This window comes from Triticum urartu, chromosome 7, assembly GCF_003073215.2.
Source record: "Triticum urartu cultivar G1812 chromosome 7, Tu2.1, whole genome shotgun sequence".
In the NCBI taxonomy this organism is placed as follows: domain Eukaryota; kingdom Viridiplantae; phylum Streptophyta; class Magnoliopsida; order Poales; family Poaceae; genus Triticum; species Triticum urartu.
The window spans coordinates 683,038,960-683,057,517 of NC_053028.1; the positions used below are offsets into that span (position 1 = coordinate 683,038,960).

The window sequence follows — 18,558 nt, forward strand, 5'->3', positions numbered from 1 at the left end:
AGATTTCATCCTGTCCCTACATTCTGCATCCAACGTTTTGGCTGTGTAGGGAGTACCTGGAGCACCAGATGCGTCGGAGCACAGGATATTTCCCCTCTCTTCTTTCACTGGGCATACAAGAGACTACTTGTTTGGATCTTAGATTGCATTTCTTCCATGTGAGAGAGGAATCAGGGCGCTTTGCTACTTGTTTATTTACAGCACACAGTCGTTGGCACGTGAAGCTAAAAATCTCACATCAGTTTCTTTATATCATCTGAACCTCAGCTTGTTGTCTGAAAGAAAAACAAAGTTACTCTGTGAATTGGGAATCTCCGCTTTTTTTAGAGATATACTCCAATCTCTGCTAGTCCTTTTGTTTTTAGCAAGTGAGCCTCTGTTTTCTTAGGCGAAAATCTCAGCAAGTCTAAGGCACTAATTTTTTTTGAGCGACGTCTAAGGCACTAATTAGTTTTTTCTTTTTCGTGGGACTGGTGGGTGCACTAACAGCCCAGTTCGTCCTAGCCGAAACAAACTGGGGCGATCGATATCTGTGGGCCGTGACCTTGTTGATGGGCTTCTAGGCAGGCCCCAAACAGTAGGAAGCACAGGCACAGAGCAGGTTATGCCGCGCATCTGTCCGGCTCGGCGAAGGACGAACGCAGCTTTGAGCTTTGACGCGTTGGTGGAATATATAATCCCATATCGCTACGCACCTCAGCGGAGGCGGTTTAGGGGACCAATAAAACAGGACAGTGGGTCACGGTTCAAATCATATCTTTCTCGACCTCTTGTCTAAGATCAAGTGTAGTATCTGTTCTTATCAATTTAATATCTGATACATGGATCTACGGATTCATGAGATGTTAAGTTAATTTTTTTGTGGAGAGGGCTCGTTATAGTGGCTTGCTACCGAGCCCTGAGTGTCACATGGGTGTTGCACTATAGCCCTTGATTGGCGCACCCCAACCAAACCAAGTCAAATAATTTTTTTCTTAACTAAATCAAAACCAATTTTCTTTTTTGAGGCTAAATCCAAATTATTTTACATAACTTTGTAGTTGTCTTCCCACATAGAAAGAAAACAAGGTAGCCTGTATTCATCATGAGGGGCTCAGATTGACTGACGTTATGTCACCTGACCAATGAGCTAGCTCACCTAAGTCAGCCGAGACAAAGTCACTGAAATCTCAAGCCCATCATGTGGTAGTTTGCCAGCTAATATTAGTCTACCGCCATTAAAGATGGTTCAACGCATTCAAAAATTTGAAATAACTAGACAAACACTAAGAGCCGACATTTTGGTAAATGTATCATTTATATCCCAAGAAATAGTGGGGTTGTTGTTTGATAGTTTATAGCATAATATATCTTGTAGCTAGGACCAAAGCAGATGTTGATTGAAAGGAGAAAAAACATAGGGAAGTGGTATTAACCATTTGACTGAAGGATTGAATTGATGCGCACAAATATTTAATAAATCACGTGGGAAAAGGCTTCATCAATCCACAAACAACCAGATACCTTACAACAACATCATTCTGTACATAACATCTTCTGGGTTGAACATGCCTGATTCATCAACAACCCGAAAATTCTTAAAGGTTGGCCAACAATCAGAAAAAGCTAAAATCAAGCATTTGAGATCACATAATCAAACGACATTAATTTTGCGATCATATAGTATGTCTGACTTTGAGATGCATGCAACATTCATCATCGTAGCAACGATAGAACTTTAGACAATGTCGAAGTTTAACATGTAAAAGATACTTGTGTAGTACGTGTAGCATAATTTACTCATGATTTACTTTTAATTTAAAATTTTCTTTCAATGTTAAGACATTAATCCAAGTGTCTGCAAGTTTATGGGTTCAACAGACTGAAAAGTATGACTTGTCGTGTTTAAGTTTATAAAAAGGTTAATAACTTTTTGTGTTTAACCATTCAGCTAGTTTTTTTTTACCCCTTTTTGCATCCAAGTGGCAATATCACTTTTCAGGCCAAGTCCATTCTCCTGGGTCTGCTACTACTGCTTTAGAATTTCAGAGTCAACTAGCACACTATGCTCTCTTGAAAGGGCTTCGGGCGTGTTCGGAGCTCCTCCCACTCCACGCTTCATAAATTCCTGGAGCAGATCTGAGCCGAACGAAATATCTCCGAGAAGCTAGCTTTAGGAAGCTATGACCGATTGCAGTGCAAAAACACGAATTGGAGAATGGTAAGTTTGCTCAATTTACAGGGTGTTGCCACCGCCAAAGAAAACGGTTTGCTGCCCCCTTGCTCGAAGAAAAGAATCTAGCGATCTCCAGTGAATCGATGCACTGGGCCTAAATTAGCTGCCTCTAGCTGGCCCAGTCGGTGCCAAATGGGCCACAACCCTCCTAGCTGGGCTCCAGCGCTACGAGAAGCTGTCAATTCAAGCAAAACGGTTTCTGGATCACCAGGTGAAGCTAGAAGCCACAAAAAGAAGCTGGATTTGAGAAGTTTTGTGAAGCTGGAGGAGATCCGAACACGCCCTTCATCGGACCGGACCCATCACCCATGTTCAAGAATTCATCCGATTAACCAGTTAACTTGCCGATTAATCCCTACTCATAGGGTCCTCGAGTAGCCGATTACCCGATAAATTGTCCGATTAATTGATTAAATGACCGATTAACTTGCCGATTAGCCTACTAATCCCCTACTCACCAGCCGACTGAGCAGCTACCAGTTAACGATTTCCTCAACAATGCCCATCACTCAGCTGGTCTTGCAATTGCTGCGTTTTTGACATCCTTCTTCTAATCTAGGGGAGCAAAAGTACCCCTGTTTTCAACCATGGCAATATTAGGCAGAAACTGATGGCAGTTGAGGAAGGGAAAGGATTTGGGGGTGTCATATTTATCTCGATTTGCATGTTTTGTTGATTTGATCCGTTCAAACATCGTGATTTCGTGGCACTTTTGCCATGGTGCCTGAAGGTTCTACAGGAACATAGAGGGGGAGGAACCAGATCCATGTGGGGGTGAAACGAAGGGGGGAATTCCTCGTCGGCAAGAAGGTAACGAAGAGTGAGGGAAAGTGTGGGTTTTGGGGGGTTGGCTGACAGTGTGGGGCCGAGCAGACCTAACAGGTCTCTTCATGCTTTCCGCACACGAGAGGGGGTCTGGTTGCTAACTCGATCCATTCGTCATCGGAGCTGAGGAGAAGCGAATGAAATCGTTCACTGGGAATGACCACCTAGTGGAAACGGCCATTCGTCGGAAAATACGGCCACAATTGACGGTCACTGAATATTCATGTCCTAAATTTGTAGTACTCCCTCCGGTCTTTTTTTACTTTGCATATAAGAATTGTTTGAAGTCAAACTTCATAAAGTTTGATCATATTTACATGAAAAAATATCAACATCTATCATGTTAAAATTATACAATATGAAAATTTAAGTCATGATGCATCTACTGATATTAATTCCATATTGTGAATGTTGACATTTTTTTTAGAAAGTTGATCGAACTTTAGAAAGCTTGATTTCAGACAAATCTTATATGCGAACTAAAAAGACCGGAGGGAGTATATACGTGGTGAACGTCTGGCCCAAGGTTGTCGACATGCATTTCGTGTTGTTGCTCCAAAACCCGGTGGGCCAAATACGGTATGTACTCCCCGCTGGGTTGTCGAGTACTTTACACCTCCCTCTCCTATAAAGAAATCTGTATGTTTTTTATTCAAACAAAAAAGAGGTCATATATTTTAAATGAGTTGTGTGATTTCAGAACCATTTTGACTGCCTTCTTTGCTTGGATGGTCTATTTGAATCAAGGTCAATATTAGGTATATTTAAAAAAAACACTTTATGCTTTTTGGAACTCGAAACTTGCGTGTAACATTTACATGTTTTGTAGTTTGTCGGTGAGAAATATCTGTCTTTCGCTCAGATGTGCGTCCCGCGTGCACATGCTTCCGGTACATCAAGTTCCGAGTCAAGTTTAAAAGAGAAAAAAATAATATTTCTTTAGATACACAGTGAACAATGATCTTATTTTGAAGATCTCATCAAGACAAAAATGACAGCCAAAACGGATCTTAAATCAAACATTTGGTCAAAAAAATATGGAAAACGCTTACTATCAATTGGCGGATTGCAGTGGCCGCGTCCGCCAACTTCCCTGAATGACAACATCAAGTGAGGGCCTACATACCATCCTTCATGTAACTGGGGTTATGCTTTTGAAACATATGTAGTGTTGCAATGGTCTATGGCGGGTTTATGTTTTACAAGAAAACTTGTGATTTTTTTTTGCAACAAGACCTAAGTTGAAATTTCTTTTTACAACAAAACCTTAGTTGCAAATATATTTTTGCAATCAAACAGTTGTTGCAAAAAAAGTCTGCAACAAGAGTTGTGTTGCAGAAATAATACTGCAACAAGGCCTATGTTGCAATGGTGGAGGCGTGCTCGGCCGGTCGATGCGGCAGATCTAACAGCTCGCGGCCCAGCTGGGCGGACGTGTAGCAGGCCCCCAAAAATATACAAACCTTCCCGAAAAGAAAAAAAAAACAAACCTTTTGTGTTTGGGCCAGAAAAATTACCTAACTCGTTCACTGGCTAGATCTAGTTTCATCTCCGCCCCCTCTGTGTGTTTCCGATCGATCTTGGCAAGCCGCTGTGATCGAGATGGACCTGGATACGGCGGCGACGAAGCGAGAATCCGAGGCCGAGGCAGATGAGCCACGGCGGAAGAAGGCGGCGGGGGCGACGAAGACGGTGAAGGTGGTGCCGTGGCTGATGGATTCGTTCGAGCAGGTGTTCGATGAGGATAGGCTGAAGCATGCGGTGGCGAGGCTGAACCAGGCGAACCCCGGCGCGCCGCCGGTCGTGCCGGAGGAGCTCACCGAGGAGAGGCGGGCGGCGCTGTTGCAGGAAGATACGGAGTGGAGGAGGAAGAACGGGGACAAGGAGCTCGCGCCGCGCGGAAATACGTAGCAGAGCAAGCCCGGGCGCCACCATCGCCGGAGGAAACTACCGACCCCAGCAAGGACAGGTGGCAGCTGGATTATGACCTTGGCCGCGAGGAACTGGAAATGAAACTGGCAAAAAGGGAGGACTTCGAGAGCTTCGACTTCGAGCGTAACAGTAAGTGCGATTGAATCATGTTCCTCCATGCTTGTAAAGCTCTCTATCGTCAAGCAATCATTGTAGATACAGACACAGATTTAGGGTTAAAACTGTGTGACAATTCCGTCGATTCGTGCATATGTCCCACTAGGATTTTCTGTAATCTTTAACTGAATTGACTTGTCTGCAGCGCGTATCCCTGCCATGTGTTTCGCGGACAACCCTATGCCTGATGACACCAAGCACAGGCTTACTGTGCAGATCTTTACTGTCAAGGTAGCGGGGTTAGATGGGGATTTGCAGTGGCCGCTGATGTGTTTGGGCATGGTCGCTGTGCGCGACAAGCTGGAATACAGTCGCAATGTTATTTTCAACCACACGAGGGACAACTGCCAAACCCTCACTCAACAGGTTCTTTTGTTTGGTCCTTGCTGTGGAGCATAGTGCAATGTTTTCTGTTAATTATCCCTTAGGTACCCGATAAATCATGAGTAGACATCCAGCCACGCGAGGTCGGAATCACGGCCGCCCGCTTTCACGTGATTCGTGCCGTTCAAATACATTGAGCCTCGAGCCTGTATAATGAATTCCATTGACTGTATACAAGTTGTATAGCTTGCTTATTATCTCTGACCTCGCTAGCAGATGGCCCACAAGGCATCGTCATGCATTGAATCGAGACGCGCATCGAGTACATGTCAGTCCCAGTGGTTATCTGCACCACGCTCCCCTCGCTCGTTTTAAACCTCCAGCTTGCTTGTTTCTGCTGCCCAACCATTCTTGTTCATGCTCACTCTTCATTCCTCAGAGTCTGGCCGGAGTTCACAAGCATGTGTTCACGTCTCAACGCAGCGCCACACCACACCACCTCCATTAGTGTGAAAGCCACGAGCGAGGCCGGTGCTTATGGATGGCTGCATGTCATGGTGTAAGTTCATCATCGATTTTTCAATCCATCCCGTGTACTCATCCCGGCTAACAAAATTTCGTTGCATGTAGGAGGATGCATGTTCTGTAAGTGGGAGGGCAAGTATATTCAGTCCACAGTCTACCACCACCTCTTGCACTCCACGGTCTGTAAGTGCACCGACACCTGATCTTCACCCACCACGTCTCACTTCTTGAAGACAACCAAGCTTGGCTGAAGAACATATTCATCACGTGCCTTGCCAATTTGGTATGGATGTATCTAGATGTATTTTAGTTTTAGATATATTCATTTCTGCAATGAGTAATTTGAAACGAAGGGAGTAATAGCTACTCCCCCCGTTCCAAATTACTCATCGAAGAAATGGATGTATCTAAAAGTAAAATACATCTAGATACATCCATACTTACGACAAGTAATTCGGAACGGAGGGAGTAGTAATTAGTTTTCCATCAAGCTCATCAATGTATGTTCTAGTATCTGCTGCCTGGTTCACCTACAGCGCAAACAGCTTTGTGTTATGGTCTCATGGTTCGTTAAGCAATAAACAAAGCAGGTGAGTTCAATTTCACCTTCACCATTACAAATTAATCAAGGTTTCCAGCAATATCTAACCATAATAATCTCCCGAGTCCTGACAAAGACTGACTGCACACAAAAAAACATCAACAATCACATTAATCATGATAATCTCCTAACAAATTAATCAAGGTTCATATATGATACAATTTGCACATGCTGCCGACATTCCTTTAAATGGCTGTCACCCCGCTGTAAATGCATGGCAGGCAATCAAGGAACCCTGGAATGATTAAAATCATCATTTATCATAGACGAACCTGTATCTCCCACGATCCCCGGCCCTAGAACGTCCCAAACCAGAACAAAAGATGATACGGCAAATAAAAAAGATGAAGTATAGTGTTCAGTCGTAACCAAATAAACAAAAGACTCCAGATCAAGTATAGTGTCGATACACTAGCCTGTTAATCTCTGTTTCTGCTGAAGCCATCTCCTCTTGTTATGCACACCCACTGAAGGACGAGAGTTACCCCATCTCCCGGGCCGGGGCTTTGTTTCTCGTCTGATCCATTGAATGCTGCCTGTACCTTGAACCATGCCTGGTCCACTACTGAGTTGTATAGCGTATTCTTGTGAAGTGGGAATTCACGCGGCGCGCGTATTGCAGAAGTCCTATTAAAAGTAGCAATCGCAGCGCCCTGGCGGACGACCAGGATATCGGCAACGCGTAGCCGCATGTCCCAAAAATTCACATCCTTGCGTACCTACCTATCTTCTTTTTTACCCCCATACATAGAGATCATGTTATTGTTATGCTCATTGAAGCAACTCTGACCGGTTTAATTGAATTGGTTGCCTTCTTAATGAGCTTTTAGAGGGTACTGTATATTGTACTATAGTACTTGACATGTGACTATCCAACTTTATTGCTTTTTGGCAAATACCATGCTTCCCAAGTGTAAAATTTCTATCCGCACTGCTTAATCCAGAACAATATAGACAACTTGATCTATTGTGAACCGAACAAAACTAAGGAAATTATGTAAAAGTTCTGGTCATATAGGAGTTCAATATGAGTGGTTAACTATGAAGATTGAATGCATACTAATTTATAGATTCTATAAGCTATAACATTATGCCATATAATCAATCACCATGAAGACTACGTCACATATTAGAATGCATGACAGTCGATCTTACTTTCTATATTGTATTCTTCCATTTACCAGTGTAAAAAAAATCTGAACAAGATTATAGTCTATGCCATTCTGGATGTCAACTTAACCACTTGTGTTGTATGTAGGATCCATATTTAGTACTGGTAGGTCCTACCCGTGTCGTGGTCTATAATGGGTATGTGTACTTCGAGGCCATGCTGAAAGTGAAGGGAAGTACAGAATCTGAGGACACCGATCTAAGCCTTGTATTCAAGCGGACGTGGATTTTTAGAACACCTGCACCCTGGCTCTGGTATCCTGGCTGTCCAATATTGCTTTAAGATATGTGCAACACAACTAACTTTCTATATGAAATTTTCTCTTTTTTGTTTCTCTCGCATAAAACATGTCTTGAAGTTCAAATCTTTGCGGTGTGGCAAAGCTTTCTAACTAGATCATTTTTTGTATATTTATGTTCGACAAAAAATTCTTAAAGATTTATCCTAGATTCTAGACAGAAAGCTTTGCCACGTTGCAAAGGTTTGAACTTCAAAACATGTTTTATGTGAGAAACAAAAAAGAGAAATCTATTTGCACGAATCGCGATGCAGGGAATGGATGGCTAGATAGAGAGGGCCTGGGTGCAGGTGTTCTATTATATATTTTTGGTATTCGAGCGCTTCTTATGTTGTGAAAAGATCAATTTATGCGTAAGCTTTGGATAGTGCATGCTCTGATCCTGCGTGAGTAGCAGTCTCTACACCAGCAAGCATAGTACATTGGAGTTAACATGTGGCCTCGTGGTGTCTTCCGTTGAGGCCATCATCGCTGTGCAGATCGTCAAGGGGTCATGGCCAGATGGGTCCCGAGGCCAGCTTACTGCATGTATCGGCAGTGTGGGTGACATGAATGTCATGCTGCTCGACTCTGGAGAAGAGAAGGCGCTTGTTGTTGCTGACGATCGTCAATTGAGCTGTCGCGTCGTGTTGTGTCTGTTGAGAGGTTTGGGCAACTGATAGTCCGCGGCGTGGTGAGTCGAGGTGGTCGTGACCATGATGAGGTTCTGGCAGAGGGTAAGGCATCCTTTGCGCCTCTGGATGCAGGTCAAAGCCGTGGCATGCTTGATCTCGGTGGCATGTGTAAGCTGGAAATCACCGTCACCTGGTCGCGTATCCTGTGGTCTACCTCCAACCGGTTAATCAAGGGAGGCCTTTAGCAGGAGATTGACCATGGCTTGGCCTAATTCTGGGAGGAAGGAGTTGTTTCACTTAGGTTTCATCAGTGAGTGGTGGTGCCATACGAATTGTATATGCAAAAACAGCATGCTGAGTTGCTGACAGGCAGGCAGACAGATTTTGGGTTGGCTAGCTGGGAAGGGGAAGCTAGCTTGCATTCAATTTGATGCTGCTGTCTAAAGAAAAGGGAGTGACTTGCAGAAAATCACCACATTGAAACGCCGGGTTGTAGAAAACACTCTTCTATGAATTTGGGTCTAATCTTTTGAAGAAAGCATTGATCGGTCCCCTTGGGCATTTTAATTGCGATTATGACATGTGGGTGCCGCAATCGATGACGTGGCATAACGTTCACAATAGACGATGTTAGATTGGACTTTTAAAAAAAAACCTCCCTAAAAAACATATGTCCCTCCTCTACTCGATCCAATCGGGATCAGGCCCCCGCCGCCATTCCCGCAGGCCACCGCCGCCGAACTACACCGCTGCCGCGGCCTGGGTCAAGGTGCTAGCCGCCTCCTTGACGTGCAGTGGCGACTCTAGCCTCGCGCCTGCCATGACCACGACGTAGTCCCGGTCGAGATTGGCGGCCATGGCCGAGGCACACAAGTTGGCTGACGCCTGCTCCTGGAAGCATGGGGTGTGGGACTAGGGTCGGCTCTGGCTCCGAATCACTACACAGAACGGCCGTGACCTCCAGGCAGTGATGGCGGCAGCGCAACGACCTGCACACGGAGCCTCCGCGACCTCCCACCAGTGACGACAGCATCGAAACAAGGAACAGCGGTGGGGCGTAGCACGAGCGCGAGCAGCGCGCGGCCGCGGCACGCAGAACCGGAGCAGCCTGCGACATGCCGGCGCAAGCAGCGGCGGCAGCGGCGTGCGGAACCGGAGCAGGCAGCGGCATGTCGTCGCAAGCAACAACAGCAGTGCACAAGCAGAAGCAGTGGCGCGGCGGCGCGCACCACGGGTGCAGCCAAGCAGCAACCCTCGCTAGTGAGCTCCGCCGTCGTCGAGGCACCGACGTGGGCGGCAACGCTCAGCCGTGAGATGGCCGGCGAAAGAGTACATCCGAGCTTGGCATGTCAAGGGCCTGATTGCATTTTTGTTTTCTGGTCGAAGGGTGAAGGAAATATGCCCTAAAGACAATAATAAAGTTATTATTTATTTCATTATTTCATGATAAATATTTATTATTCTTGCTAGAATTGTATTAACCAAAAACATAATACATGTGTGAATACATAGACAAACAGAGTGTCACTAGTATGCCTCTACTTGACTAGCTCGTTAATCGAAGATGGTTGAGTTTCCTAGCCATGGACATGAGTTGTCATTTGATTAACGGGATCACATCATTAGGAGAATGATGTGATTGACTTAACCCATTCCGTTAGCTTAGCACTTGATCATTTAGTATGTTGCTATTGCTTTCTTCATGACTTATACATATTCCTATGACTATGAGATTATGCAACTCCTGTTTACCGGAGGAACACTTTGTGTGCTACCAAATGTCACAACATAACTGGGTGATTATAAAGGTACTCTACAGGTGTCTCCGAAGGTATTTGTTGGGTTGGCGTATTTCGAGATTAGGATTTGTCACTCTGATTGTCGGAGAGGTATCTCTGGGCCCACTCGTAATGCACATCACTATAAGCCTTGCAAGCATTGTAACTAATGAATTAGTTATAGGATGATGTGTTACGGAACGAGTAAAGAGACTTGCCAGTAACGAGATTGAACTAGGTATTGAGATACCGACGATCGAATCTCGGGCAAGTAACATACCGATGACAAAGGGAAACAACGTATGTTTTTATGCGGTTTGACCGAGAAAGATCTTCGTAGAATATGTGGGAGCCAATATGAGTATCCAGGTTCCGCTATTGGTTATTTGCCGGAGACGTGTCTCGGTCATGTCTACATAGTTCTCGAACCCGTAGGGTCCGCACGCTTAAAGTTTTGGTGACGATTGTATTATGAGTTTATGTGATTTGATGTACCGAAGGTAGTTCGGAGTCCCGGATGAAATTGGGGACATGACGAGGAGTCTCGAAATGGTTGAGACGTAAAGATCAATATATTGGACGACTATATTCGGACATCGGAAAGGTTCCGAGTGATTCGGGTATTTTTGGAGTACCGGGGAGTTACGGGAATTCACTGGGAGAAGTATTGGGCCTTATTGGGCCATACGGGAATAGAGGAGAGAGGCCAAAAGAAAGGAGGCGCGCGCCCCCCTCTGGTCCGAATTGGACAAGGGGTGCAGCCCCTTTTTCCTTCTCCCTCTCCCCTCTTTCCTTCTCTCCTACTCCGGAAAGGAAAGGGGAATCCTACTAGGACTTGGGAGTCCTAGTAGGACTCCCCACACTTGGCGCGCCCCTCTAGGGCCGGCTTCTCCCTCCCTCCTTTATATACGGGGGCAGGGGCACCTCTAGACACAGCAATTGATCTCTTGATCTCTTAGCTGTGTGCGGTGCCCCCCTCCACCATATTCCACCTCGATCATATCGTAGCGGTGCTTAGGCGAAGCCCTGCGTCGGTAGCGTCATCATCACCGTCACCACGCCGTCGTTCTGATGAAACTCTCCCGTGAAGCTCTGCTGGATCGGAGTTCGCGGGAGGTCATCGAGCTGAAACGTGTGCTGAACTCGGAGGTGCCGTACGTTCGGTACTTGGATCGGTCGGATCGTGAAGACGTACGACTACATCAATCGCGTTGTCATAACGCTTACACTTTCGGTGTACGAGGGTACGTGGACATACTCTCCCCTCTCGTTGCTATGCATCACCATGATCATGTGTGTGCGTAGGAAAATTTTGAAATTACTACGTTCCCCTACAGTGGCATCCGAGCCTGGTTTTATGCTAGATGTTATATGCACGAGTAGAACACAAGTGAGTTGTGGGCGATACAAGTCATACTGCTTACCAGCATGTCATATTTTGGTTCGGCGGTATTGTTGGATGAAGCGGCCCGGACTGACATTACGCGTACGCTTACGCGAGACTGGTTCTACCGACGTGCTTTGCACACACATGGCTGGCGGGTGTCAGTTTCTCCAACTTTAGTTGAACCGAGTGTGGCTACGCCCGGTCCTTGAGAAGGTTAAAACAACACTAACTTGACGAACTATCGTTGTGGTTTTGATGCGTAGGTAAGAACGGTTCTTGCTCAGCCCGTAGCAGCCACGTAAAACTTGCAACAACAAAGTAGATGACGTCTAACTTGTTTTTGTAGGGCATGTTGTGATGTGATATGGCCAAAACATGATGCTATATTTTATTGCATGTGATGATCATGTTTTGTAACCGAGTTATCGACAACTGGCAGGAGCCATATGGTTGTCGCTTTATTGTATGCAATGCAATCGCCCTGTAATGCTTTACTTTAGCACTAAACGGTAGCGATAGTCGTAGAAGCAATAGTTGGCGAGACGACAACGATGCTACGATGGAGATCAAGGTGTCGCGCCGGTGACGATGGTGATCATGACGGTGCTTCGGAGATGGAGATCACAAGCACAAGATGATGATGGCCATATCATATCACTTATATTGATTGCATGTGATGTTTATCCTTTATGCATCTTATTCTGCTTTGATTGACGGTAGCATTATAAGATGATCTCTCACTAAGGGCCTGTTCTGAACTCATCTGGCTTCACAAAACTTCTCAAAAACCAGCTTCTTATCATAGCTTCTACTCCACGTAGTGATCCCAGGTCCGTTCTACTGCATCGGCAGCTTCTCTAGCGCTGCAGCCCAACTGAGACACAGTGCCTGTTCGGGATAGATTGGGCTGGCTGGAGGCAGCCCAATAAGGCTAGCGAACACACATATTCGAGGAGGAAGTGGGTCAGCGAGGCAAGGGGTGTCGCTACGGTAGCGAAACATTCTATTTTCTCGAGGGGGAGAAGCGAACCGGTATCTTTAGCGGTGGCAAGCTCCTGTAAATTACGTGAACTCCAGCTTTTTCATTCTGTGGAGCTGGGCCGAGCTCGCTTCTGATTTTTGCACTATGGTCGGGCTTAGCTTCGAGAATCCAGCTTCTTGGAGCCCAAGTGTTCGGGTCAAAATCATCTGCGAAGTTTTTGAAGCGTGGAGTTGGAGGAGTTCAGAACATGCCCTAAATTTCAAGATAAAAGTGTTCTCCCTGAGTATACACCGTTGCAAACTTCGTCGTGCCGAGACACCACATGATGATCGGGTGTGATAAGCTCTACGTTCATCTACAATGGGTGCAAGCCAGTTTTGCACACGCAGAATACTCGAGTTAAACTTGACGAGCCTAGCATATGCAGATATGGCCTCGGAACACTGAGACCGAAAGGTCGAGCGTGAATCATATAGTATATATGATCAACATAGTGATGTTCACCATTGAAAACTACTCCATCTCACGTGATGATCGAACATGGTTTAGTTGATTTGGAGCACGTGATCACTTGGATGATCAGAGGGATGTCTATCTAAGTGGGAGTTCTTAAGTAATATGATTAATTGAACTTTAATTTATCATGAACTTAGTCCTGATAGTATTAGCATATCTATGTTGTAGATCAATAGCTCGCATTTAGCTCCCCTCTTTTTATTTTTTATATATTCCTAGAGAAAAATAAGTTGAAAGATGTTAGTAGCAAAGATGCGGACTAGCTCCTTGATCTGAGGATTATCCTCATTGCTGCACATAAGTATTATGTCCTTGATGCACCGCTAGGTGACAGAACTATTGCAGGAGCAGATGTAGACGTTTTGAACGTTTTGACAAAAGCTCGGTATGATAACTACTTGATAGTTTAGTGCACCATGCTTTACGGCTTAGAACCGGGACTTCAAAAATGTTTTGAACACCACAGAGCATATAAGATGTTCCAAGAGTTGAAATTGGTATTTCATACTCATGCTCGTGTCGAGAGGTATGAGACCTCTGACATTACTTTGCCTACAAAATGGAGGAGAATAGCTCAACCAGTAAGCATGTGCTCAGATTGTCTGAGTACTACAATCACTTGAATCAAGTGGGAGTTAATCTTCCAGATAAGATAGTGATTGACAGAGTTCTCTAGTCACTATTGATACGTCTCCATCGTATTTTCTTTTCCAAACACTTTTGCCCTTGCTTTGGACTCTAACTTGTATGATTTGAATGGAACTAACCCGGACTGACGCTGTTTTCAGCAGAATTACCATGGTGTTGTTTTATGTGCAAAAAACAAATATTCTCGGAATGACCTGAAACTCCACGGAACATCTTTGAAAAAATAATAAAAAATCCTCGCCAAAGATGAAGACCAGGGGGCCCACACCCTTCTCACGAGGGTGGGGGGCGCCCCCCTAGGGTGCGCCCCCTACCTCGTGGGCCCCCTGAAAACCCTCCGACGCCAACTCCAACTCTATATATTTGCTTTCGGAGAGAAAAGAACCAGAGAGAAGAAATCATCGCGTTTTACGATACGGAGCCGCCGCCAAGCCCTAAAACCTCTCGGGAGGGTTGATCTGGAGTCTGTTCGGGGCTCCGCAGAGGGGGATTCGTCGCCGTCATCATGATCAACTATCCTCCATCACCAATTTCATGATGCTCACCTCCGTGCATGAGTAATTGCATCATAGGCTTGCTGGACGGTGATGGGTTGGATGAGATTTATCATGTAATTGAGTTAGTTTTGTTAGGGTTTGATCCCTAGTATCCATTATGTTCTGATATTGATGTTGCTATGACTTTTCTATGCTTAATGCTTGTCACTAGGGCCCTAGTGCCATGATTTCAGATCTGAACCTATTATGTTTTCATGAATATATGTGAGTTCTTGATCCTATCTTGCAAGTCTATAGTCACCTACTATGTGTTATGATCCGGCAACCCCGAAGTGACAATAATCGGGACCACTCCCGGTGATGACCATAGTTTGAGGAGTTCATGTATTCACCATGTGCTAATGCTTTGTTCCGGTTCTCTATTAAAAGGAGGCCTTAATATCCCTTAGTTTCCAACAGGACCCCACTGCCACGGGAGGGTAGGACAAAAGATGTCATGCAAGTTCTTTTCCATAAGCACGTATGACTATATACGGAATACATGCCTACATTACATTGATGAATTGGAGCTAGTTCTGTGTCACCCTATGTTATGACTATTACATGATGAACCGCATCCGACATAATTATCCATCACTGATCCGGTGCCTATGAGTTTTCCATATACTGGTTTACGCTTATTTACTTTTCCGCTGCTACTGTTACAACCACTACGAAATACCAAAAACATTACTTTTGTTGTCTTTACTTTTGTTGCCGCTACCACCACTATCATATTACTTTGCTACTAAACACTTTGCTGCAGATACTAAGTTTCCATGTGTGGTTGAATTGACAACTCAGCTGCTAATACTTGAGAATATTCTTTGGCTCCCCTTGTGTCGAATCAATAAATTTGGGTTGAATACTCTACCCTCGAAAGCTGTTGCGATCCCCAATACTTGTGGGTTATCAAGACTAATTTCTGGCGCCGTTGCCGGGGAGCATATCTCTATTCTTTGAGTCACTTGGGATTTATATCTGCTTATCACTATGAAGAGCTTGAGAGATCCAAAAACTAAGATCTATCCCTCAACTACGAGGGGAGGTAAGGAACTGCCATCTAGCTCTGCACTTGATTCACCTTCTGTTATGAGTAAGTTAGCGACACCTACACCTGCTTCTGCTATTCGTTCTGATATGTCGCATGTTATTGATGATGCCACTTCTGCTATGCATGATACTTATGATGAAACTGCTTCTATGCCTGATACTACTGTGCCCCTTAGTGAATTTATTGATGAACAAATTGCTAGGGCTAGAGAAAAAGAAATTATTGAATCTGAATACGATGATGATAGTGATGATGAAAATATGCCTGTTATTCCTCAGGGCTATCTTTTTGATATGGAATCTTCTGCCGCTATTTTAGCTTGCAGAGATAGATATGAGCTTAAGAGGTTATTAATTAAATGGAACAAAGAATCACTTAGAGATAAAATGAGGCCCGACCCTGCTTTTGCTACTTCACCTATATGTGTTCCTGATAAGGATTATGAATTCTCTGTTGATCCTGATACAATTACTTTGGTTGAATCTGATCCGTTTTATGGCTATGAATCTGAAACTGTTGTGGCACATCTTACTAAGTTAAATGATATAGCTGCCCTGTTCACTAATGATGAGAGATCTCGTTACCTTTATATACTCAAAATATTTCCGTTCTCATTAAAGGGTGATGCTAAGATATGGTTTAATTCTCTTGATCCTGATTGTGTGCGTAGTCCCCAGGATATGATTTATTACTTCTCTGCTAAATATTTCCCTGCTCATAAGAAACAAGCTGCTTTGAGGGAAATATACAACTTCGTGCAAATTAAAGAAGAGAGTCTCCCACAAGCTTGGGGAAGGCTTCTCAAGTTACTTAATGCTTTGCCTGATCATCCTCTTAAGAAACCTGAAATACTTGATATCTTTTATAATGGACTAACCGATGCTTCCAGAGATTACCTGGATAGTTGTGCTGGTTGTCTTTTCAGGGAAAGAACACTGGATGAAGCTGAAATTCTATTGAATAATATGTTGACAAATGAAAATAATTGGGCACCTCCTGAGCCAGCTCCTGCTTCAATTACTGAGCCTATTCCTAAACCAACTCCGAAGAGGAGAGGTGTTCTATTTCTCAGTCCCGAAGATATGCAAGGGGCAAAGAAATCTATGAAAGAAAAAGGTATTAAAGCTGAAGATGTTAAGAATTTACCTCCTATTGAAGAAATACATGGTCTTAATTCACCGCCTGTTGAAGAAACTTATGATCTTAAATCTTTATTTACTGAAGAAGCTCCTGATCCCGATCTCCCGACACAGGTAGTAAAGGTAAATTCTCTCTATAGATATGATAAAGCTGAAGTCCCTCCTACTAAAATTGCTAGTCAGTGCTTGGATGAGTTTGATAACTTTATGTTTAAGCAAGACGACTTCAATGCTTATTTTGGTAGACAATTAAAATAAAATTCTTATATGATTAGACGCTTGGGTGATTATATGGCTAATATTAAAGGTGAACTTAAACTTGTTAGCAAACATGCTTCTATGGTTACCACTCAAGTAGAACAAGTACTTAAGGCTCAAAAAGAAGTGCTTGATGAAATGAATAGTAAGAAAAATGATTATGCTGTTAGAGTGGCTATTAGAACTGGTAGAATGACTCAGGAACCTTTGTATCCTGAAGGCCACCCTAAGAGAATCAAGCAAGATACTCTGAGAAATAATATTGATGTTCCTAGTTCTTCTAAAAAGAAGAAGAAGAAAAATGATAGAACTGTGCAAACTTCTAATGAACCTATTGCTGAACCACCTGATAATCCAAATGATATTTCTACGTCTAATGCTGAAACACAATCTGGTAATGAACATGAACCTAGTAAAAATATTAATGATGATGTTCATGATGATGCTCAACCTAGTAATGATAATGATGTAGAAATTGAACCTGCTGTTGATCTTGACAACACACAATCAAATAATCAACATTATGATAAAAGAGACTTTGTTGCTAGGAAACATGGTAAAGAAAGGGAACCTTGGGTTCAGGAACCCATGCCTTTTCCTCCAAAACCATCCAAGAAAAAGGATGATGAGGATTTTGAGCGCTTTGCTGAAATGATTAGACCTATCTTTTTGCGTATGAGATTAACTGATGTGCTCAAAACAAATCCTTATGCTAAATATATGAAGGACATCATTACTAATAAAAGGTACCAGAAGCTGAAATTTCCACCATGCTTGCTAATTATACTTTTAAGGGTGGAATACCAAAGAAACTTGGAGACCCCGGAGTACCTACTATACCTTGCTCCATTAAAAGAAATTATATTAAAACTGCTTTATGTGATCTTCGAACCGGTGTTAGTGTTATGCCTCTCTCTTTATATCGTAGACTTGACTTGAATAAGCTGACACCTACTGAAATATCTTTGCAAATGGCTGATAAATCAACTGCTATACCTGTCGGTACATGCCTATTGTAGTTGCAAACATTAATATTTTAACGGATTTTGTTATACTTGATATTCCCGAGGATGATAGTATGTCTATTATTCTTGGAAGACCTTTTCTTAATACTGCAGGGGCTGTTATTGATTGCAATAAAGGCAATGTCACTTTTCATGTTAATGGTAATGAGCATACGGTATACTTTTCGAGGAAACAACCTCAAGTTTATAGTATCAATTCTATTGGAAAAATTCCATTGATTATATTTGGAGGTTTTGAATTTCCTCTTCCTACTGTCAAGAAGAAATATGATATACTTATTATTGGGGATGTGCATATCCCCGTTGAGGTAACTTAGTGTTATTCGAAATTTCTCCGGTTTCATGATTATCAGAATGAGTTTGTTAACAAGACTTGATCAACCTTGTTAGTGGATTCTTTTTGATGAGCATAAGATGGATGAAACTAGAAGCACAAACTTCTGTACCCCACTTTTACTTTCTGTTATTTATATTAAATAAAGTAAAAATAGTATTTTCTGTCTGTTTCCTGACTTATCCGTGCAATATAAAAATATCCCAAAAATAAGTCCTCAGAATGACATGCCAATTTAAT

The 18,558-nt window shown here is 43.5% G+C and overlaps 1 non-coding gene across 1 annotated transcript; it reads left to right on the forward strand.

The window, feature by feature from the left end:
* The first annotated feature begins 753 nt into the window (after positions 1–753).
* On the forward strand, positions 754–948 carry LOC125526230. The gene has a single exon (XR_007291639.1). It is a non-coding gene; the product is annotated as a U2 spliceosomal RNA (small nuclear RNA).
* Positions 949–18,558: the final 17,610 nt, after the last annotated feature.